This window comes from Lactuca virosa, chromosome 8 (genome assembly GCF_052849685.1).
Source record: "Lactuca virosa cultivar CGN04683 chromosome 8, Lactuca_virosa_CGN04683_v6, whole genome shotgun sequence".
NCBI lineage: Eukaryota > Viridiplantae > Streptophyta > Magnoliopsida > Asterales > Asteraceae > Lactuca > Lactuca virosa.
The window spans coordinates 255,225,359-255,251,523 of NC_136433.1; positions in this window are offsets into that span (position 1 = coordinate 255,225,359).

A 26,165-nucleotide genomic window follows, 5' to 3' on the forward strand; every position below is an offset into this window, starting at 1 on the left:
CATAAATTGATTTTAGATTGTCGATTGAGGTTAAGACATTGCAATTGGAATTGCTATAATATTCATGAGTAGTTTGAAAATAGAGATTTTAAGTATTGGATAAACCCATTCTTAGAGATTACTTCATGGATTCCATCACAAGTAAGTCTAAGACGATAATATCTTCTATTCTTAAAGCATAGATATATAGTTCATAGTTTACATATCAGTTGTGTATTGGTTTTGCTCAAACGCATTCGTAACTAGATGTTATAAAGGGTTATTCCATTTGTGATTTGACATGTAAATTATATGACTATATAGTCAAAGTAATTCTTTCATTTTGCCTTAGCAAGAAAGGTGATATCTATGGGCCCCTAGGAGATTTTAGTTGATCTATGAAAACCAGACGCTTGGTCCGGACTAAATTGATGTGTTTGATTTTGTAGTCTAAATTCATCACAAATCGGGAAATTGGGAAAAAAATAAATGAACATGAGGTTGATCATTTAATCCATGACTATGTGTTAGGGTGCAAAGTCATGCTTGGATGTGGATTCTTCGGCTTTCCTTTTTGTATGTGTAAATAGGTTGAGTCTTTCCTATAAATAGTAAGAGAGTGACTCCCATTATCGAAGAGAGATGATCATTTTGGAGTGTTAGACTAGAGAGCAATTTGTACAAACCCATTTGTATATCCTTTCTAGATCTAATATGAGCTTACACAGATTTATTTACTCCTTGTGTTCTTGAGTTTACATGATGATTCACTAGATCTTTTCTTATTCCACACATGCCATCATAATCAACACCACTACACTATGTTCATACGATATCTTGTAGAACGAAGGAATATTTGATCACTTAGCTTAGGGTCAACGTTTGATTTGAATCAGAGTTCGACAGTGTCTTTGGAAAACACTCTTTGCTATTTAGTTTAAGGTCTATACTTTCAATTGTATTTAAGGTCTATACGTTTGATTTGTTAATTTATTATGTGATTAATAAAATAATATGAGATCAATTGTTAAAACGATTTATTTGTTAATTTATATGATTAACAAGTTAATGATAAATCGATTAGAATTAATTAATTATTAATCACAATTAATCTGGAATTAATTTGTGATTAATTAGAATTAATTAAAGGTACAATGGGTGAATTCTAATCATTCAACAGTTGAACAAAAGAAGCAATTTTAGAATCATCCAAGAGGTGGACAATTTTGGGAGCTCTTATAGGGTTTCCAGAAGCCCCCTGGATGATAATAAGGAAATGATTTAAATTGGGATTAAATCGATTATTTAATTATTCAAATATTGCGTTGTCCGTAAGTTACCTAAACTATAAATAACAACCCTTAGGCATTAAATTTCATGACTACTCTTTCCAAGAAGCTCATGATTAGAATTTATACCTTCCTCCTCTCTCCCCAAATGTCTTCTAGTTCTAGGGATTGGGTGTGAGCCATTAAAGGCATCATCCTTTTGGTGCTAGCTTTCTAAGCTCAACGAAGAAAAGAATTAAGTAAATTATTTTATTATAACAAGTTTAAGGTATGTAACTCTACTTTTTGATTTTTGAAATTCACTAGGGTTCATCATAGATTTTGTTATTAAAAGTATATTGCGTTAATGTGAAGACATAGATCCTTTTAGGTTGCATGTGGCATTCTTAATTGTTAAGTGTTTTTCTGCATTGCGCATATTGTCATAACCTAATAAACCCATCAGTTTGGTCTTGACCCTAAATACGTGCTTGTTCTCTATTTCATTCTTCTTACTACTAACTTGATAAGTGCTAAGTCTCATTCTTGGCAAGTCATTCTTGTCAAGTGAGAGCAACTCATCCATGGAGCATCCTATGGGTTTTAGCCCAACTTGATAATCCATGGAGCATTAGCCCACTATACAAGTATGGATGATTTACACAATCAACCCATATATTTAATTAGTCTTCTTTTGATCACTTAATTAATTCCAAATTAATTCTTGATCAATAATAATTAAATAATATTATTAATATATTAGAACTTATAATATATTAATAAACCTTAAGTGTTATTTCTCTCATTTTAGTATATCCAAAGGCATGATGGCATGCAACCCAAATGGACGATGCTAATCGGGTCAAGTACATTCCAGAAATAGTTATGAACTTAGACACCGAATCCAACAATATGTTCATATATGTTCAATTATGTTTTTTTATCTTTGTTCATTTGTGTTCATTCGTTTATGTTTGTTTAGCATGTTTATTAAAATAAACGAACAAACACGTACAATGTAATTTGTTAAACGAACGAACATGAACAAGAAAACTTGTTCTTTTATCCGTTCGTGTTCGTTTATTTGTTCGACTAACTTAAACGAACGAACATGAACAAGCCCTGTTCGTGTTCATTTGGTTTGTTTACAGCCTAAATGTTATGTAGCTAAAGGGAAGCAAACTAATTAAATGTAGCAAACTAAATCTGATCATGGATACTAAGCCTATCAATACTATCCATAAGATTAGGAATCACCTTACTTTCTCTAGTGTTTTATCTATGGTCTTATGATTGAAAATTTTAATATATATTATGATTGAAATTTTTAATATATACATTATTTAAAGATATTGTTCTGACTTGTTTTATATTAAAGCTATTTTGATTTATAAAAATGTGGTTTATATTAAAAAAAAACTTAATGAAATCTAGGAACTTGTGTAAACAAGAAAATGGAACGTAGTAGTAAATTAATGAAATGACTTCTCTCCAACATATATTAAGATCTATACATAATAATCACCAAACCAGATAAAGACTTATAATGTATAAGTTCCCAGATTAAAGAAAAAAAAACTAAACTAAATACACTCATGGCAATTCATTTTCAAATATATTGCCTTTCGACCTAGTATGACAATCATATTTATATGTGAGAGTAACTTAGTGAACGGATCAACAAAATTCTCTTTAGACATAGCTCTACAAACTATGATGTCTTTGCTTATGTGACAAGCCTTCCAATGAAATGGTACTTACTGAGTATATTCCTTGCGCGCTTGTATGGTATTGGTTCGTTAGTCAAGCAAACTGCACCCTTATTGTCATAAAATATATCTAAAGGACCATCAAAGCTTCAACCAACACTGAGATCTCTAATGAACCTCTTTTTCCAGATAACCTCCTTTATACCCTAAATAGCTAAAATCTAATCATCTTATGTTGTCCAATCCATTATGCTATCTTACTTGGAACTTCTCCAAGTCACTACGCCACCATGTATTAAGACCAAGAATTCCAATTGCGAATGGAAGTCGACTCTATCACTTTGGAAGCTAGCATCAATATAACCCTTCACATTGAGCCCCTTTAAAAACCAAGAATATGTCCTTTGTCTTCCTTAGAAACTTGAGAAAGTTCATGAGCTATCCAATGATTTTCACTAAGAATATCATGATAATCAATTGTCATGTTTAAAGCATATGAGACATCATTCGTTGTACATTTCATGGCGTACATGATAGTTCCTACAACCAAATCATATGAGACTTGACTTACTATAACTAGGACACTAAATCCTACATGTTAAATTTCTTTAAGACCTCATCTATGTATGTACTCTAGATCCGTCAAATGATTTACTTATAGAGAAACAATTCCCAAGCCAATTTTTCATACTTTGCAAAGTTGGGACATTATTTCCTATAAGTTGTATGTCATTGGCATATAGCACAAGGAAAACAACAACACTCCCGCTATCTCTGACATATATACATGGTTCATCTTCACTCCTTGAAACATAATCCTTTAAATTTATCATCAAAGAAAAGATAGCGAATCTGAGATGCTTATTTAAGTCCATAAATGGGTTTATCAAGGTTAAACACTCTATTTGGATATTTGGATTATACAAAACTCTCTGGTTATTCCATAGACACATCCTCTGTTAGTTTTCCATTAATGAAGCAATTTTCATGTCCACCATCGATATTTCATTGTCATGAAAAGTTGTTATGAGAAATAATATCCTAATAGATTTTATCATCGCCGCATGTTAGAAGGTATCGTCGTAATAAATTCCTTGAGTTTGATTATAAACCTTTGCAACCATTTAAGCTTTGTATATGTGTACATTACCATCCATGTATGTGTTCTTATTGAAGACCCATTTACGACCGACTATTTTAAGGTTGGGTCTGTGATCAACTAAGTTTTAAACTTGGTTATCATACATGGATTTCATCTTGCTCTCCATAGCCTCCTTCCATTTGGCAGTCTCAGGGCCTGCTATGGCATTGTAATAGGAGGTACGCGGACTATTTTCTACTAAAGACTCATCTAGGTTCTAGCTTGTAGAGAGCTTCATGAAAAATGTAAGTAGAACAACCAAAAACTTTTAAATGTGCTAAGGAGGAAGCTACCTTATTCCGTATTTTAGATGATGTCTTGGAAACCTTATTAGTTGATACAAGTTCAAGGAGTTTTGTAATAGTCTTCATGGTCCAATTCTATAAACTATTTGGAAGCATAGTACGACTCAGTGTAGATTAGATCAACAATGATTGATTTGTCTTAAAAAATACACCGTTTGCGGTGATGTCTTAGGTGGAGATAGTTGTGAAATAATTTCATAGTTCCTTTGATGATCGTTAAACCTTTGACTAAGATGATCATTATCCCTATTGGATTTGATAATCTTATCTATTTTCCAAATTGATTCTTCTCTTGATTTTAAAAAGCTTTGAACATCTTAAGGTTTCAAACTTATGTTTAATCATATAAACATATTCATAATTTTTAAATGAAAATGAAGTTTTTTTTGACATTGTATAATGGTAAATATGAATAGTGTATTGGTATAAACTAATTCCAATGTATAATGGTGAAATTACTTCCAAAATCCTATATACATGGATATTTGCTAATGTATTTTTTATTCATGTCATGAAGAGGATAACTTCACGGATACATTTCATGCAAACCTTTTGAATGTATTTGAATCAACATTGAACTATTGTTAATATACTTTTTCATAGATTTCATTAAGTTTTTTTTAATATAAGAACCACATTTTTATAAATCAAAATAGCTTTAATATAAAACAAGTCAGAACAATCTCGTTAAATAATGTATATATTAAAAATTTCAATCATAAGACCATAGATAAAACACTAGAGAAAGTAAGGTGATTCCTAATCTTATGGATAGTATTGATAGGCTTAGTATCCATGATCAGATTTAGTTTGCTACATTTAATTAGTTTGCTTCCCTTTAACTACATAAAATTTAGGCTGTAAACGAACCAAATGAACACGAACAGGGCTTGTTCATGTTCGTTCGTTTAAGTTAGTCGAACAAATAAACGAACACGAACGGATAAAAGAACAAGTTTTCTTGTTCATGTTCGTTCGTTTAACAAATTACATTGTTCGTGTTTGTTCGTTTATTTTAATAAACATGCTAAACAAACATAAACGAACGAACACAAATGAACAAAGATAAAAAAACATAATTGAACATATATGAACATATTGTTGGATTAGGTGTCTAAGTTCATAACTATTTCTGGAATGTACTTGACCCGATTAGCATGGTCCATTTGGGTTGCATGGCATCATGCATTTGGATAGACTAAAATGAGAGAAATAACACTTAAGGTTTATTAATATATTATAAGTTCTAATATATTAATAATATTATTTAATTAGTATTGATAAAGAATTAATTTGGAATTAATTAAGTGATCAAAAGAAGACTAATTAAATATATGGGTTGATTGTGTAAATCACCCATACTTGTATAGTGGGCTAATGCTCCATGGATTATCAAGTTGCTCCATGGATGCTCCATGGTGTCTTTGAACCCATGGATCATGGAAATGAAGAGCCATGTCAAGTTAGGGTTTACATGGTGTAACCCTATTTATGACACACTATAAAAGGAATATTTGAGCAACCAAAATCGGTACTAGTGTGAGAACAAGAGGGCATAGCCGATTTTAGAAGTGTTCTATTTCTCTCAAGGTTATTCCAAGTGTATTTAGTGTTGTGTGAGACATTTGAGGCATCACACTTGAGGTGCTAGGCTCACAAGGTTCTCAAGGAATCCAAGTAACTAAAGGTATGTATTTCTTAGTATCTTTCATGTTTAAAAGTTCCCCATGTATGCTAGATAGGTTATGAACCTTGGAAAAACAATTTTGCATGTATCATAGATAAAACATAGATCCAAGGTTTCTAGGGTTGCATGTACACCATAAGAGTGTTAGAATGCTCAAAACCCAACAATGGTATCAGAGCCTAGGCTTGTTTGTTTGATGCTTGATGCAAAATTATGAAAAAAAACTCAGTTTTTATGCACTATGAAGCATGAACTCCCCGCGTTCATGGGGGGACTCGACGAGTCCATGAGTTAGTTCATCCTACTCGTCGAGTAGGGTCATGCACTCGACGAGTATGAGCCCCTGAATGCAGATTTTCGAGTTTTGCTGCTGGAAATGGACTAGAAATATTACCCTAAACCATTTTGGTGTTATAAAACTTGTTTTAGATGGTGTAATGGTTATGCTAATCCATTTTCAATGGGTATTATCAAAATTTCAAGTTTTATATGGTTTATTTATGATTCTTGAAATTGTTGATATGAACATTCATGAACTTATGAGTTTAGAAGATCATAGGAATTATTTGTAACTTGCTTGTTAGTTTAATTCTTGATGTTGATGTGTTTTAATGGAATCCATAATTTGTCCTCAAGTTATGGATTACCAAAAGTCATTCTTTTAAAGTCCATTATTAAACACATAGGTTACATAAAATGAAAAGTCTCTCATTTTATTAGTCCATTAACTCATAAGTTATGAAAGATGAAAAGTTTTGAAAGTTACAAAACTTGCCCTCAAGTTTTGGAACATGTAAAGTCTCTTTAAAAACTTTAGTTCCAACCCCTAGAATTTTAAAAGTTAAAACTCAACCCTTATACTTTATAGTATTATAAGTTAATAATATATATATGTATAAGAGTAAGTCAGTCTTACCGCTAGTAGGCCTCATTCACGAAGCCGGTCTATATGGGGGGTATAAGGTTGTTGCCTATAAAATGGCAGCTTAATGGGTGTCCACTCTCACCCACCGCTTCCTTGACTGGTGGAGGGTTGTTAGCTGAACGGGTAGGACAAGGACTATAATTCTCATTAAAAGTATAATGATGAATATAAAGTAAATAAGTGTTTTATAAAATTCTCAATCTTAGTTACTTTAGGAAAATGTGAATAAGGTGCTAACCCATGAAATTACACTTTGCACTTTGATTAAGTCGTTAGTGGAGCGTGTGTGGTTAACCAACACACTAACCTGGACTTAACAAGGTAGGCAAAGGGTAACTTAATGTTTATCATAGTATCGATGGAGCGCGTGTGGTTAACCGGCACATCGATTGAGGGGTAAACATTAAGGGTACCAAGTAATTTGCATGGTTACTTCACACCTTTGTTTTGTGATCCTCGGCATCCCAGTCACAAAACCTGAAGGGCACACTCGAGATTGAAACATGCCATTGAAAGTTCAATGAATCTCAAAAGATCTACGAGTTTCAAATCCAATTAAAACCTAATAATTTATTTCGTTTTTCATGGTGGAAATTGGTGAATAGTCATTCACCTACCTTCCGATATTCTATAGTTTGGATTACGGAATCCCTCTTCCAAGTTATAAAATATTGTGTTGGGTCCTAACCTTAATATTTCATATTGGGTGTTACATTAAGGACTTTAAATCAACTATCTTGAATATCTCCCAAAAGATGTCTGGTTCAGACAATTATGATCTTCCCAAAACTCTTGGAACAAGCTTTCCTAATGAAGATGATTTATCAAAAATCATTCTTCACTCCCTCCACCTCCTCCAATAATTCTCCCTAACCCACAAGTTCAAGATCACTCAAGCCCTATTGGCAAGCAAGGTCTACGTGTAATCACATCTTGGATATGAAGTCACATATTGACAAGCCGGGAGAGTTCGGTGTCACAGTCTTGAGAAAGTTGGTTGTTCAGTCACTTTCTAAGTCTCATAGTGAGTGTCCTTTTGGGACTACTATGTAGAAGACTATGACATGACCCTTAATGATCTTATCTATTTGCTTGGTGCTGCTGAATCAGCAATGATTTGGAGCACTGGTAGAGTAAATTTGATTAATAAGATCATCTTCCCAGACTTCAATGGACATTGACAATTGGTAACATTGGATATCCAGAAAAACTTTCTCTTCCCAATGGAAAGGGATCGGCCATAGTCAACTCGGTTGACCAAATGGTAAAGAGAAAGGCAAGTTTGAGATAGTCCAGTTCACCATTCCCAAAGGGTCCATATGTTTCTGTTGCCAAAGGAAGGGGCATTGGTTGCGAAGCTGCCTTAACTAACTGAAAGACCTGAGAGAAGGTCAAGTCAAAAGTTTGACTCTGCTTCAGGTAGGTCCATTATCTAACTCTATTAAATTCCTATTTGGAGATTCTTATTACATGATGTGACTGGGTCACATGTTGAAGTTTTAAGAATCAAAGAAAAAAAGAGGAAGCTTAAAGAAGAGTAAGCTGATTCTGATCGCGAAGATAGAGTTCAAGCGCATGGTTCGGTAATCAGAATTTTTGAGCTGCTGCTTAAGAGTTGTGATAGATTGCTTAGGAATAGATAACAATATAGTTTTCATATTCATTTGCATTGTAAGGATAAGTTTTTCCGCAAGTTTAAAATAAATGAAAATTTATGTTTTTATTTATTTTGAGTATCCTTACAATGGCATCTGTGGAAAATTGATCTTTATATGATTCCAGTGATAGCAATAATGGAAATATGAATTTGATTCTTTCATTTGTGGTAGTGTCTAAATTTACCAAATAAGGAAAGATTCTCATCACTCAAGTTTTCAGTTGGATAGAAACTTGGAATCATACAAGTTGTATAGTATGATGAATGAGAATTTTCATCTTTGTAAAATTAATACTAATTCCTTGTTCATATTTATATGTGAGTCAAGTGAAGGATCAAGGGATCGAGTACATATTCTTGTGTACTGGTCAAGTCCACCACAAAAGATCGATTCGCTATGATTTACTAAAGTTTAGTAAATATGGTTATACTTACAAGTTTAAGTATAATTCTGAAACATTGGAAAAGTTTCAATGTAAGGCAGAACGAATGAGAAGAATCAAATTAGGTAGAAAGATAAAAGTTTCTCAAATCTGAAAAGATGGGAGAGTACTTTAGTATCATGTTTAGTGATCATCTTAATGATTAAGAAACCATATCACAATTGGTCCTCTAAGGACATCTTAGTGCATTCTTATGGATAAGAAGAGGAATCATGAATGGTTGAAGTGGTTAAATCAAGAAGATGAGTCATACTTCATTCCAGAACAATTCTTAGAGTCATACTCCAAGATTGTAACTTGAGTGACATATCTTAAAGAAAAGTTTATAACACTTGTCAAATGTAAGAGTAAAATGAGTCCTACTCTTGTACATTTGAAGTTGGTAAGTTGTGATGTTTTGGATAAAACAAAGACCAACTAAGGCCAATTGTGAGAAGTGTTTGTCTTGATAAAGAATCCGCACTATCTCTTGAATATTTGGCAAGTGAGTCTTATATGTCAAGAGGACAGTGGGAGTCTTAAAGATCTTGGAAAAGCTTCAAAGATCTATTCAAGAATAAAAACTTGTAGTTTATCACTAGCACACGACGTAAGGTTTATAACCTATTGTGTTGACATATTCCTTGTTCTATGCCCATTCCAGTTAAAGTTGGCTTTGCATATGAGTTCTGAGAGTTCTCAATTGGTTGCATAACAACTTGGAAGCAATGGCAGGATCTTGTTCTGCCAGGTGGCAAGAAGTTGAGAATGCACAAGTTCAATCCATATGGGTTTGGATTTGTCACTAACCTTGTCTGGTGATTATGGGTTTGACAAATTCACATAAATAGGAACACATACACCATAAAATCTAAGTGTCATAAGGTTTCTCTCCGATTCATGAAAATGATGGTGAGGAAACACTTTCACTAAGTAGATTTTAAGTAGATAGCAATTGTGATATTTGCATTCTCAAAGTCGTTAGTGGAGCGTGTGTGGTTAACCGGCACACTAACATGGACTTTTGAGAAATGGCAAACGTCTAAACAATTGAGACTATGATAACGACATCCCTTTTCATAGTTCTGAAATTGTTTAGACACACATGTGTTCTATCTAAGGAAAGGTGTATGATTTTGATAAAGTTTTATCAAAGCATCTCGTATCAGAAATATGAACTTTGGTAAGAAGGTCAGTAAAGTATCGATTTCTAGAAGTCCAGCTGATTTCTGAGTACATGTCAAAGCTAGTGGGAGCATAAGTGTTATGCTAATAATCATCATGCAAGTGGGAGCATGACAATTATAATAAGTGTTGCAAGTTAGCAATGTTAATTATAGAAGGAAATTATACTTCATTTCAATTCTAAAAACTTAGATTAAGGTTTTAATCATCTTTAGTCAAGGATATATATTTGAATTTTATATTGGAATGGCTCAACACAAGAAAATTCTATATATGGGTCCATTACTTGCGTTCTAAAATTCGATTATGATTATGGCATCCCTTTTCATAATCTGAATTATGAGAACTTGGCAAATAGAAATAGAAATATTATAGCAAAAGACTGGTCCAATATCATGTCTTTATGTGAGACATTATGAATCATGTCCCATATGCTTTAGATATAGGATCGATTGCATGTGCTATGATATTCATCTGTTCTAAATTTTTCCAAATGCCCAGAGCAGTAAGAGGGAAAAGTACTAGAACTAGATATGACTAATTTGATTAAGCAATTGTCGAGGAAAATCTAAGGTTTACCAAAGATTGGTTGCTCATGGACAGTTGGAAGTATAGTGTTAATTTTGGAAGGACCATATTCACATATTCTGAAAAGAGGCAACTCTTGTTCAGGAGTGATAGTCAAAATGGGAATATGGAAATATTCCCGTAGGTGGAAGTTATTCATTAAATCTGTGTAAGAGTAGGAAACTTAATGCAAGAAGAATGTTCAAAGGAAATGAACTTTGAATATGAGACTTCGTTTCCATGGAGTTGATCTCTAGTGGAATACTCTGTAATGTCTGTTGACAAGTCTTTGTGACTCTGTGCATAATCATTACAAGAGGACCAATGCATATAAGTTTAGAATCTAACAGATTTTGGTAAATGGCAGGAATTTGGATTTCTTACATTTGCGGTAAGGATTTGGGATTATGAAATGAGTATCATTGGAATTATGTTCAATCGATCTATTTCACAGAGTAAAGATCATAGACAAACTTAGTGTGCATACTTGGTGTATGGCATAACTAATGTTTGGAAAAAACATAGTATGCATACTTGGTGTATGGCATGACTAGTGTTTAGAAAAAAAAAACCATAGTATACATGCTTGGAGCATTGGACAACTATTGTTTTAATTCAAGTATAAAGTAGATAGTTTGAAACAATATACAATGAATAATGTGTAATCAATACGGTGATAAATAAAAGTTGTATTATTTATATTCATAAGTTCTGAGACCATAGTTGATTCGATTATTCTTGTGTTTCACTTTGCATGTTTTGACTTCCAGAATAACTAGGTCATTTTCCCGAATGACTAAGTTATTCAAACCATCCACAGTCGGTCATATGTTGGAAGTAGATATGAATCAAGACTGTCATGAAGCTGAATTGTAGATGTCCAAGGTATGGGACATAGCAAGGATTGCTGCAACATTCATGAGTGCTCATAAATTTTGAGTATTGGATTCAACCCACGCTCGCTGGCATCACTTCATGGAATTTATCTTGAGTGATCGCGAGACGGTAAATATCATATAAGTCTTCAGACCTAGAGATATGACTTGTTGCCTATGAGTTAGTTATACATTGATTGTAGGTAAACACATTGGTAACTCGATGTTATAAAACGTGCCATTGTGTATGATTCAACAAGTAGTAGAACAAGCATATGAGTTGAAGTTTATCTGTTCCTTCTTGGATTAGAAGCGATATCTGGGCCCCTCGATGATTTTGTGTTGACCCATAGACCGGGCCCGGTCAGAACTAAGTTGATCTGTTCAATTAAGTTCTATGTCAACCAAATCGAAAATCGAGAAAGAAACTACTGGACAATAAATAAGACATTGTTCCATGTATTTGTCCGGCTGATATCTAGAACAGAGGATTATATGATCACTTATCTTAAATGGAGTATCATCATCATCTCAGTTCCACAAGACCTTGAAAGAGCTACGATTGCTGATCGATTCCTGAAGTTATTATTGCAGATATAGTAATTAGACTTATCCAAATGGGAGACTGTTGGATTAGGTGTCTAAGGTCATAACTATTTCTGGAATGTACTTGACCGATTAGCATGGTCCATTTGGGTTGCATGGCATCATGTATTTGGATAGACTAAAATGAGAGAAATAACACTTAAGGTTTATTAATATATTATAAGTTCTAATATATTAATAATATTATTTAATTAGTATTGATCAAGAATTAATTTGGAATTAATTAAGTGATCAAAAGAAGACTAATTAAATATATGGGTTGATTGTGTAAATCACCCATACTTGTATAGTGGGCTAATGCTCCATGGATTATCAAGTTGGGCTAAAACCCATAGGATGCTCCATGGATGCTCCATGGTGTCTTTGAACCCATGGATCATGGAAATGAAGAGCCATGTCAAGTTAGGGTTTACATGGTGTAACCCTATTTATGACACTATAAAAGGAATAGGTGAGCAACCAAAATCGGTACTAGTGTGAGAACAAGAGGGCATAGCCGATTTTAGAAGTGTTCTATTTCTCTCAAGGTTATTCCAAGTGTATTTGGTGTTGTGTGAGACATTTGAGGCATCACACTTGAGGTGCTAGGCTCAGAAGGTTCTCAAGTTCCCCATGTATGCTAGATAGGTTATGAACCTTGGAAAAACAATTTTGCATGTATCATAGATAAAACATAGATCCAAGGTTTCTAGGGTTGCATGTACACCATAGGAGGGTTAGAATGCTCAAAACCCAACACATATGATATATTAATATAATCAAACACAATTAAGCATATATGAACATGAAAGGAAGTTAGGCGAACGAACATAAACGAACGTAAAAAAAAAACATAAACGAACTTTCACGAACATAATTGAACGAACGAGACCATTGTTCATGTTCGTTCGTTTAACTAAACGAACGAGAATTTGTGTTCATGTTCATTCATTTATTAAATAAACTGTGACAACCCGAAATCTCTATCTGTAAGTTAATGAAATCAATAAAAGTTAGGCTCGTTCCTGCTATCACTTTATTGTGTTTAGCGCCAGTTTGAGAGTCTCTAAGCCTTGTACACTTAAGAATTGAATGTTGAGAAGTGGTAGCTTGGGATTAGAGAAATGCAATCGAACCAGAAAAATCTTCAAAGGGTGTTTACGGCCGCAAACTAGGTTCATAGCCGTGAACCCATGTTGGGCCGTGAACCCCTCTCCATATATATATATATATATATATATATATATATATATATATATATATATATATATATATATATATCCTTCATTCTTCCTCATTTCTTCCCTCCTTGGCCGAAAACTCCTCAAGATTCTCTCAAGACTCATCCAACAAAATCTCTCTTTCCACCCCACAAGAGTAAGTGATTCTCCCCATTCACTTATTATTCATCTTATTCATGTAAAGTGCTTCATATTCATCCATTGATTCATCACTTTCATCACCATATGTATGATCTTAAAGAGTTTACGACCGTGAACCCTTCATAGGGCCGTGAACCCTTCATAAATGGGTCGTAAACCCTTCAAGTGTTCATGTGGGCCGTGAACCCTTCATGTGTTCATGGGCCATCAACACATCTTGGGCCGTGAACCCATGGTGGTTGGCCGTTAACTCCTTTTTGTCCCTCATTCTTGATTCTAATACTTCATTGTAACTATTTCCTACATCCTAAGGATGTTTCCTATACTTGTTTGTGGTTTTAGACACTAATTGTAGGTCTATACATGTTAAGATGTGCTTAATAGGACCGTACTATGCTCGAAACTTCACTTAGCATACCAGGCATCCTATCTTTGTCATTCATCCAAGTCACTCACAATCAGGTGAATTCATACCCCTATATCTTTACTGTTTTAACGTTTTCAGGGGGGAATACAAGCCAAACACAAATGATCTTGTGAAATTATACAAAAGGATTTCAATACACTTAAAACTGATGCAATTAATACAACTATATGGTTTGCATACTTTTATAAAATATTTAGATATTTTATCCCTTTTGTATTATGCTGAGCATAAGGGAAGTTTTCAACATAATCGTAGAATTTTCAGTGTAAAACATGAATTGAATACATTAACTAACATATACAATATAATAGGTATAGTTTATGGAACAATTAACTTATCAACGTACAAACGTAGATTCAATACGATCAAACATATAGGCTATATAGAGTATAGTTTATGAGACATATAGACAACAAGTTAAATTCAATGGATTCATTTTATTCTACACTTAATCGTTAGTATATCATTTTATGAGTGAGTATTCTTCGCGTACTTACTTAAGTATGAACAAAAGTCCTGAGATTATAAACAAAGTCTCCTTGCGGGAGAACGTGAGTTTGTGTATAGATCTATACGGGATTGACAATTCCGCACCATAACTGTTAGCTACAGTTAGGCCGACAGGCCTGGGTGACAAAGTCATTTCGATTACGACACCTGAAGAATGTTGTTTAGGCAATTCAATGGTCAAGTATGGTTATAACAACTCATAAATTTGGTACTAAGAATATACGATTAATGTATGAATGGTAATAACTTCATCTAGTTTTATTATAAAATAATATAAATACTATACATACTAGAGTTATCCAGAGTTTTTCCGAACTTACTATACATACTAGTGATAGCCAGGGTTTTCATGTAAAAGGGGATTTCGTATTCAAAGCAACACTATAATGCACATCTAATGGTAACCATGCATGTGAACCAATACATTATGAGATACAATAACAAAAACACACATGTTAGAAAATATTGGATTTTCTTGGAAACATACAAATGTTTTCATTGATTCATTAACATATTTTCCTTACAAAAACATGCTTATGAACTCACCCGCTTAATGCTGATACTCTTTAAAAACTGCTTGTATTCTCAGGAAATTAGTAGACAGGTACTCCCACAGCTTTTGAGATGATGGAGCGCATAGAGTCACGTCTTATATATTTTGTTATACTTTTGATGTATATAAATATAAATCAAACAGATGTAAATATTTTAGTTATTCAATGTAATGGTTGTGTTTATTGTGATTACTATGATGCAATTGTTGTGATACTACACATGACGTCCTCCACCCCCGAACGTTTCCGCCGTTTCGGTTTGGGGGTGAGACAGATTGGTATCAGAGGTCATGTTTATAGAGAACTAAGTATAACGAACCTTACATGGTATACAACTATAAACACTAAAGGGGCCGAAGTGCTCTGAAACTAAAAGTATACTTTAAAAATACAAGTATTTTTACAAGAAGCATACAAGTATACATACGTACAAGAAGATTTAACATAGTAAGAACTACATAAAAGTATTTAGGGCGAGTTGGACACTACGGTTAAAACTGGATAGTTATGTAATCATATGTGGGGCGAATATAACCTGATCAACTATATTTGTCCGAGATATGACCAACATGTGTTTGGGGGTGACTGTGGTGTGCGACAAGTCTAAAACTCACCAAATCCTATATCAATGAAAACACATAGTTAAAATACTATAGGAGTATTTTATGATTCTATAACACTGCATATGTAGCACTAACTCTCACAAATGAAAGACTTGCAATTCCTTGTTATCATTAGTAGCTATCGTTGTAGGTCCCTATTTACATTGTAGGATTATGATATATCTTGCTCGAAAATATTCGATACATGATCATATAGGAGGCTTATCGTCATTTTCCCCTTGTATCTTTTTATAGAAAAGATGACTCCCAGAAAGAGACCAACAAGAAGAACAATGATCCTCCACCGCCACCACCTCCTCAATTCGATCTTGCCATGTTCCATGCAGCAGTTACAGCCGTTGTGGCTACCGCGATGGCGCAAATAAATCCTAGTGGCTCCAGCAGATCATGTGACAACCCGAAAATCTTTGCCTTGTAGGTTCAGCCATTCAATCCAACAGTGTGTCAGACTCGTTTCTGCTATCAGTTAGCCTTGTTTAGAGTATGTTTAAGAGTTCAAAGCTCAGTACATTCAAGCATTGAGTATAGGATTGAGTCGCGTAAGTTCTTAGCCTTGAAATCAAGCCATACACTCCATGTGAGGGAGTGTACGACCGTACACATGAGTGTACGGCCGTCCACACATGTATGTGCGGCCGTACACCCATGTTGGCCGTACACCCCCTCCATAAGGGTGATATATTTTCATTTCTAAGCCATTTCCTCAGTTTCCAAGTCAATAACATCGATTTCTCTCTCAACTATCATCGAGCCTTTCACCCGATCTTCAAGAATGTAAGCCTTTCTTCCGTTTTGATTTGTTGTTATCCTTCTTAACCTAGTAACACCTTTTGATTTCATCCATGGAAATCATCTTTTGACTAGATCTTCAAATCTTCATCCATTTCACCAAGAACACCAAGAACACACACTTCTTCTTGGTGATTGTGAACCCTCTTGAGCCTCCAAATCGTACATACTCCTTCCCTATGCTTAGTACTTGTTAGGAAAACTTGTTTAACACCCTAAAAACGACCAAAACTCAAGATCATAAGGAGTGTACGGCCGTACACCCATGTGTGGCCGTACACCCCTCAAAACACCCCTAAAGGGCCTCCAAAGTGCAAACCTAGCTTCAACACTTGATGAGAAATTGTCCCACAAGCTTCCCTATCATTAGAAGACACTTTTGTGCACTTGTTACCATGAGTGTACGGCCGTACACTCCATGGACGTACACCCATGGCCGCACACTCCATTTAGTGGCCGTACACTCCCCTTAGAGGAATCACATGTGATTCTAACACTTGGTCCAAGTGTTTCCTTGTCCCTAAAGGTGTTTCCTTGCTTATGGTTGCTTCTAAACACTATATTCATACCAATATATGCCATTATATGTCATTTAGGACTCGTTTGTGTAAATGTTTGTTATAAACATCTTTCAAAAGATTGCTTATGTCTTTTATAAGTGATCAAAACATTTCAAAAACTCTTTTTAAGTTATGTTACTTTATAGTTTATAAAACTCCATTTTTAAAGTACAATCATAACTTAGTAGATAAATGAGTCTTTTCAGTAACAATTCAAGTAACATACTAGTAAACTATAATAGGTATAGTTTAGGGGTTCAGTTCATACTAGATGCTAGAACATACTATAAAGAGAAACAGGGAGGTAGATACAATACAACAGAGAGACATACTATACACTATAACAATGAGAACATACTAAGATACTATAACAGATGAACAAATCATGATTAAATTAATTATACTAATGATTCCCGGTAACCTAGGAAGGGAACGTATCACTAACTCATTGTTCTAAATAAGAGGTGATAATAAAAGTAGTATAATGGATATATATATATATATATATATATATATATATATATATATATATATATATATATATATATATATATATATGGTGCATCTACAATATGCCATGATTTATATATATATATATATATATATATATATATATATATATATATATATATATATATATATATATATATATATATATATATATATATATATATATATATGGGATACATCTACAAAGTACCAGATTTATTTATAAAGGGCAACATCTACAAAGTACCGGATATTAATAAATAAAACAAATGAATATACAAAACTCATAACATACTAATAACATGAACAAGTACTTCCGTATGTCAATTTAAAAGACAACTGTATACTTTCATTTTCCCATTACTTTCATATTGTCACAGTTCCACTTGAAAGTCAATGCAAACTATTTTCGAGTTAAGATAGTTATAAACTAGGGAAAACTTACATCTTTTCAAACTACAAACAGAACAGTCGAGTCTAGTACATTAAGTAGAGAGGGGCCTATAATGCTAACTTTATGATTCCTTAGTTTATACATCAGGAATATATATTAATCGGATCCGACAGGTAGTAGGATGTGTGCTTTCGGCTTCATTTCATGTTCCTTGTTTGGTTGTGGGCTTAGAGCAGATTCACCCAACCAACTATCTATCTGATCTTAGCTATATATATATATATATATATATATATATATATATATATATATATATATATATATATATATATATATATATATATATATATATATATATATATGTTCCGTATACACCAAGTAATCATAAGGGGTACCAGGTATGGGTCAGGTCATAGGACACTAATTTAATGAACAGTTTTCTAGTACAAAACATACTTTTCAAATAGAACATTTGGTATACAAAACTAGAAACTTACCAGTAAGGGTTTAATCCATTTTTATTAAACCAGTATAAACTTAAAGGACCTTAGGTGGTTAATTCTATAATACCTTTGTTTATACATAAGGGTTATATATAATTAATACCCGATAGGTAGTTGGATGTGTGCTTTCCGCCTCATTTCATGTTCCTTGTTTGGTTGTGGGCTTAGGACAAATACACACAACCGATTGTTTGTTTACTTTGGGTTTTATATAACTTGTATCCATTTAGTACTCATAGAAAGGATTGTAGAGTCATTTTTACTTATCTTTCATCAAGGCAAGAAATATAGGATTTTCTGGAGGAAGAGGAGAACTTTTCTAAATAGAACATACAACTTACTACAACTTTCTTACAACTTACTTTACATCACTAAAATCTTATGAACTCACCAGCTTAAATGTTGATCTACTCTTTCAAATAACTTGTATTCTCAGGAGACCAGTAGACAGGTACGCGCACTGGGATTCAGAAGATGGAGCATAATAGCTTCATGTCTTTTTGTTATTTACTTTGTATTGTATGTTATGTGAACCACATACTTTGTAAACATTTTCTTTCTAATGAAATGGTTGTTTATTACTTTGACTACTATGATGCATGTCTTGTGATACTAAACATGACGTCCTCCACCCCCAAAATTTGGATGGTGGTCAGGGTCACCAAAAGGAGTGTTCCTACAAATATTTTATGAATGCGAAGCCCAAATCCTTCGACGGCAATGGAGGAGTCATTGCCCTGACATGGTGGTTTGAGAAGATCGAATCAATTTTCGAGATTTGTGCATGTTCTGAGGCAAGCAAGGTGAAGTATGCCGCCTGCACCTTCACCGATAAAGCATTGACTTGGTGGAATATCCGAGTCAAATCCCTAATTCTTCCAGTAGCAAATGCTATGGGTTGGGAAAGTTTAAAGGAACTTATGCTTGCTGAGTAATGCCCAAGGGGCGAAATGCAGAAGTTGGAGCGCGAGCTTTGGAACCTAAAGATGAAGGGTTCCAACATTTCCACCTGTACAACTAGATTCTACGATCTTGCTCTTCTATGTCCGGGGATGGTCACCCCGGAAAGCAAGAAAATAGAGAGGTACATTTGGGGACTACACCCGCAACTCAAGGGAATGTCTTGGCTGCTAAACCTTCTACATTCGACAGCGCCAAGTGCTTAGCGCATACTCTTATAGATCACGGGGTTGATCTTGATGCAGTAGCAGCCGTTCCCGAACCACCAAAGGAGAGTGGTGGGAAGAAAAAGTTCTGGCACAAGCGTAAGGGCCAGTGTTCGCAGGAACCCTCCAAGAAACAACAAGTAGTGGCAATTCATGTCGCTACCATTCCTGCAGTTGTTCCCACTACTCCAACAACTCCTAGCCGTTATGCTGGAAACCTGCCCTTATGCAGCAAATGCAACTTCCATCATTTGGGAGTCTGTAGAGAGATTCAATGCAACAAATGTGGCAGAAAGGGGCACACAGCGCGATTTTGCAAGACACCAGCCCAACCGACCAACCAGGCTCTTGGAGAGGGCGTTAGCAAGCCTGTTACGGCTGTGGGGAGATCGGACATTTCAAGAGAAATTGTCCCAAGGCAACAACTGCTGGCAACACAGGAAAGGTGCTAGCAATGAGACAGGAGGAGGCAGTTGCGGATCCCACCGTCGTTTCGGGTACGTTCATCCTCGACAACTCTACGCATGACATCTTTTCGATTCTGGTGCGGAGAGAATTTTTTTTTAGTCATGCATTTAAAAATCTACTCAAGCATAAATCCCAACCTTTAACTGAAACATTTACCGTCGAGATGGCTAACGGAAAGAAAGGGAGCACTAACGACGTATTCATAGGCTGTACCCTTACCCTAAACGATCATTCTTTTCCAATCGACCTCATGCCAATTTCCATAAAACGTTTCGATGTCATCATTGGCATGGATTGGTTGAGCCCCAATCGTGCTACTATCCTTTGTTACGAAAAATCCATACGCCTTAATTTTCCATCCGGCGAAGCCCTCATTATCTATGGCGATAAACTTAGCTCAAACCTTCGTATCATTTCATGCATCAAAGCCCAGAAATATCTGCAAAAGGATTGCCATGCATTCCTAGCCCATGTCGTTATTGAGAAACAGGAAGTTCAAGACCTCGAGAGCATCCCCAAAGTCTGCAACTTTCCTGATGTCTTCCCCGAAGATCTTCCCGGAATCCCTCCTGAGCGCCAAGTCGAGTTCCGCATCGACTTAATTCCCGGAGCTACTCCTGTAGCTAAATCTCCATACCGTCTAGCGCCGACAGAAATGCAAGAATTATCTAACAAGCTCAATGAACTGCTCAACAAGGGATTCATCAGACCAAGTTCCTCACCTTGGGGAGCCCCGATTCTATTTGTGAAAAAGAAGGATTGATCCTTTCGGATGTGCATAGATTATCATGAACTGAACAAACTGTTGGGTTTTCAGCATTCTAACACTCCTAAGTTTACATGCAACCCTAAATACCTTGGATCTATGTTTTCTCTATTATACATGCAAATATGAATATTCCAAGGTATTACCCTAACTAGCATACAAAACATCGATACTTGGGTAATAAACTAGATTGAAATACATACCTTGTTCATGTAGCTTGACTCCATGAAGCTCGAGAGCCTAGTGCCCCAAGTGTGACACCTCAAATGGTTCACATAACATCACCAACACATGGAATAACCATGAGAAGAAGACACTCATGCTCAAATCGGCTAGCCCTAAAAAATGTATCATTTGTGCCAATTTCTTGAGCTAAAGGGGTCCTTATATACTGTGTACATTAGGGTTACACCATGTAACCCATGACTTTACCCATTCCTTATGCTCCATGGGTTTTAACCTCCATGGAGTATCCATGGATCACCACATGGGTTAAACCCAACATAAGGAATCATGGATCAAAAGCCCACATATATAAGAGTGAATGATTTACACAATCAATCCCCATATATTTAATTAGTCTCCTTTTGATCACTAAATTAAGTCCAAATTAATTCTTGATCAATACTAATTAAATAACATGATTTCATATTAATATATTAGAACTTATAATATATTAATATGTCGCAAATGTCTTCTCCTCACAAACGGTCTATCGAAATGTTCCGATGCCATGCAACCCAAATGGACCATGCGGAGTCGGGTCAAGTACATACCAATTATAGTTATGGACTTAGACAGTAATCCAACAGTCTCCCACTTGGATAAGTCTAAAACTATTATTGCGTATGACTTCAGGAACCAACTGGCAATCGTAGCTCTCAAAATCCGCTGTCGAACTCTGACCTTGTCGATAAACTCTGACCTTTGTCAATGACTTGTCCATTAGAAAAGGGATCATATATTCCTCCATTCTAGATATCATATGGACTGTGACATGGATTATAAATCATTCTCTCTGTCCATTTGTTGTTTCCCGATTTCCGATTTATGACGACTGACTAATTGAACAAATCAAATCAGTCCAGGCCCGGCCGAGCACTTACATTTGTCATCACTAAATCATCGAGGGGCCCACATATATCGCTTTTATCCCTAAGGTAAAAGAAATGGATAAACTTCGACTCATATGGCTTGTTCTACTACTTGTTGAATCATACACAAAAGCACGTTTTATAACATCGAGTTACCAATGCGTTTTCGCGCAATCAATGTACAACCAACTTATCGTAACAACTCATATCTCTAGGTTTGAAGAATATAAGATATTATCGTCTCATGATCAAATGAGCGCGAGTTGAATCCAATATTCAGAACTTATGAGCACTCATGAGTGTTGTAGCACCTCTTTGCTATGTCTAACATCTTAGACATCTACAAGCCAACTCATGACAGTCTTGATTCATATCTACTTCCAACATATGACCGACTGTGGATGGTTTGAATAACTTAGTCATTCAGACAGAACGACCTAGTCATTCTGGAAGTCAAACATGCAAAGTGAAACACAAGAATAAATGAATCTAGTATGGTATCAAAACCTATGAATATAAATAGAACACTTTTTATTTATCACCATACTGATTACTCATTATTCATTGTTTCGGTTTTATCAACTTTATACTTGAATTAAAACACTAGTTGTCCAATGCTCCAAGCATGTACAATATGTTTTTGTTAACAATAGCTTTGCCATACACCAAGTAAGCACTCTATCTATGATCTTTACTCTGTGAAATAGATCGATTGAACATAATTCCAATGATTCTCATTTCACAATCCCAAATCCTTACCGCAAACACAAGAATTCCAAATTCCTGCCATTTACCTAAATCTTGTTAGATTCTAAACTTATATGCATTGATCATCTTGTAATGATTATGCACAAAGTCACAAAGACTTGTCAACAGACATTACAGAGTATTCCAATGGAGATCATTCCATGGAACCGAAGTCTCAAATTCAAAGTACATCGCTCTGAACATCCTTCTTGCATTAAGTTTCCTAATCTTACACAGATTTAATGAACAACTCCCACCTATGGGAATATTTCCATATTCTCATTTTGACTATCACTTCTGAACAAGAGTTGCTTCTTTTCAGAATATGTCAATAAGGTCCTCCCAAAATTAACATTATACTTCCAACTGTCCCTGAGCATCCAATCTTTGGTAAACCTTAGATTGTCCTCAACAATTGCTTAACCAGTTTAGTCATATCCAATTCTAGACTTTTCCCCTCTTAATGTCCTGAGCATTTGGAAAATTTAGAAAGGATGAATATTATAGCACATGCAATCGATCCTATATCCGAAGCCTATGGGACACGATTCATGAAGTCTCACATAAAGACATGATACTAGACCAGTCCTTTTGCTACAATATTTCTATTTGCCAAGTTCTCATAATTCAAATTATGAAAAAGGATGCCGTAATCATAATCGATTTTTAGAACGCAAATAATAGACCCATATATAGAATTTCCTTATGTTGAGCCATTCCAACACAAAATTCATATATATCCTTTATTAAATATGATTAAAACCTCAATCTAAGCTTTTAGAAATGAAATGAAGTATAATTTCCTCTCCCTTAATTATAGCAAAACAACTTTTCAACCCCTGCAACTTCACGAATTGAAACTTTTGTTTTCTATAATTAACATTGCTATCTTGCAATACTAATCATAATTATCATGCTCCCACTAACATGGGAATTATTAGCATAACACTTATGCTCCCACTAGCTTTGACATGTACTCAGAAATCAGTTGGACTTCTAGAAATAAAAACTGTATTGACTTTCTTACCAAAGTTCAAATTTCTGATATGAGATGCTTTGATAAAACTTTATCAGGATCATACACCTTTCCTTAGATAGCACACATGTGTGTTTAAACAGTTTCAGGACTATGAAAAGGGGTGTCGTAATCATAGTCTCATTTGTTCAGACCTTTGCCATTCGCCGCAAGTCCATGTTAGTGTGTCGGTTAACCACACACGCTCCACTAACGACTTTGAGAATGCAAATATCACACTTGCTATCTATCTAAAATCTACTTAGTGAAAGAGTTTCCTCACCATCATAATTTCATGAATCGGAGAAAAACCTTATGACACTTAGATTGTTTATGGTGTAAGTGTTCTTATCCAACCCCATATGGACTGAACTCAATCTTACTTTCTTGCCACCTGGCAGCACAGGGGCCTGCCATTGCTTCCAAGTTGTTATGCAACCAATTGAGAACTCTCAGAACTCATATGTAAAGCCAACTTTAACTGGAATGGGCACAGAACTAGAAATATGTCAACACGATAGGTTATAAACCTCACGTCGTGTGCTAGTGTCAAACTACAAGTTTTTATTCTTGATTAGATCTTGAAATTCTTTCAGGATCTCTAAGACTCCCACTGTCCTCTTGACATATAAGACTATCTTGCCAAATATTCAAGAGATAGTGCAGATTCTTTATCAAGACAAACACTTCACACAATTGGCCTTAGTTGGTCTTTGTTTTATCCAAAACATCACAACTTACCAATTTCAAATGTACAAGAGTAGAAACATTTTTACTCTTACATTTGACAAGTGTTATAAACCTTTTTTAAGATGTGTCACTCAAGTTACAATCTTGGATTATAACTCTAAGACTTGTTTTGGAACGAAGTATGACTCATCTTCTTGATTTAACCATTCCAACAATTCAAGATTCCTCTTCTTAGTCATAAGAATGCACTAAGATTTCCTTAGAGGACTAGTTGTGATATGATTTCTAAATCATTAGGATGATCACAAAACCTGATACTAAAGTACTCTCCCATCTTTTCAGATTTAAGAAACTTTTATCTTTCTGCTTAATTTGATTCTTCTCATTCATTCTGCCATACATCGAAACTTTTCCAATGCTACAAAATTATACTTAGTCTTGTAAGTATAACCATATTTACTAAACTTTAGTAAATCATGACGAATATTCTTATCGATCTTTTGTGGTGGACTTGACCAGTGCACACGAATGCGTACTCGATCCCTTAGACCTTCACTTGACTCACATATACATGTGAACAAGGAATTAGTCTTAATTTTTCCAAAGGTGAAAAATTCTCATTCATCATACTATACAACTTGCATGATTCCAAGTTTTGATCCAATTGAAACCTTGGTTGATGAAAATCTTTCCTTATTTGGTAAATTTAGACACTACCACAATTGAACGAATCAAATCGATTTTCCAATATTGCTATCAATGGAATCATATAAACAACAATTCTTCACAAATGTCACTATAAGGATATTTAAAATAAATAAAATTAAAACATTTTTCTTTTATTTTAAAACTTTGCGGAAACACTTATTCTTACAGTGCAAATGCATATGAAAAAACTTGTTGTTATCTATTCCTAAGCAATATATCATAACTCCTAAGCAACAACTCAAAATTCTGATCACCGAACCATGCGATTGAAATCCATCTTCGCGATCAGAATCAGCATATACTTCCTTTAAGTTTCTTCACTTTTCTTTGATTCTTAAAACCTCAACATGTGACCCAGTCACATCATGTAATAAGAATCTCAGAATGGAAACTTAACAGAGTTAGATAGTGGACTTTACCTGAAGTAGAGTCAAACTTCTTGACTTGATCAACCTTATGATCTTTCAGGTAAATAAAGCAGCTTTGTAACCAATGCCCCTTCCTTTGGCAATATAAGGATATGGACTCTATGGAAATGTTACACGGGACTATCACAGACTTAGACTTTCTCTTTACCATTTGGTCAACCAAGTTGACTATGGCCGATCCCTTTCCATTGGGAAGAGAAAGCTTTTCCTGGATATCCAATGTTACCATTGTCAATGTCCATTTAAGGTTTGGGAAGTTGATCTTCTTAATCAAACTTGCTTACTAGTCCTCCAAATCATTGCTGATTCAGCAGCACCAAGCAAATAGATAAGATCATTTAAGGTTCATGTCATAGTCTGTTTCATAGTAGTCCTAAAGGAACTCTCCATGTGACTTAGAAAGTGATTGAACATCCAACTTTCTTAAGACTTTAACACCCAACTCTCCCGGCTTGTCAATATGGGACTTCATCTCCAAGATGTGAGCACACATAGACTTTGCTTGCCAATAGGGCTTGAGTGACCTTGAACGTGTGGGTTAGGGAGA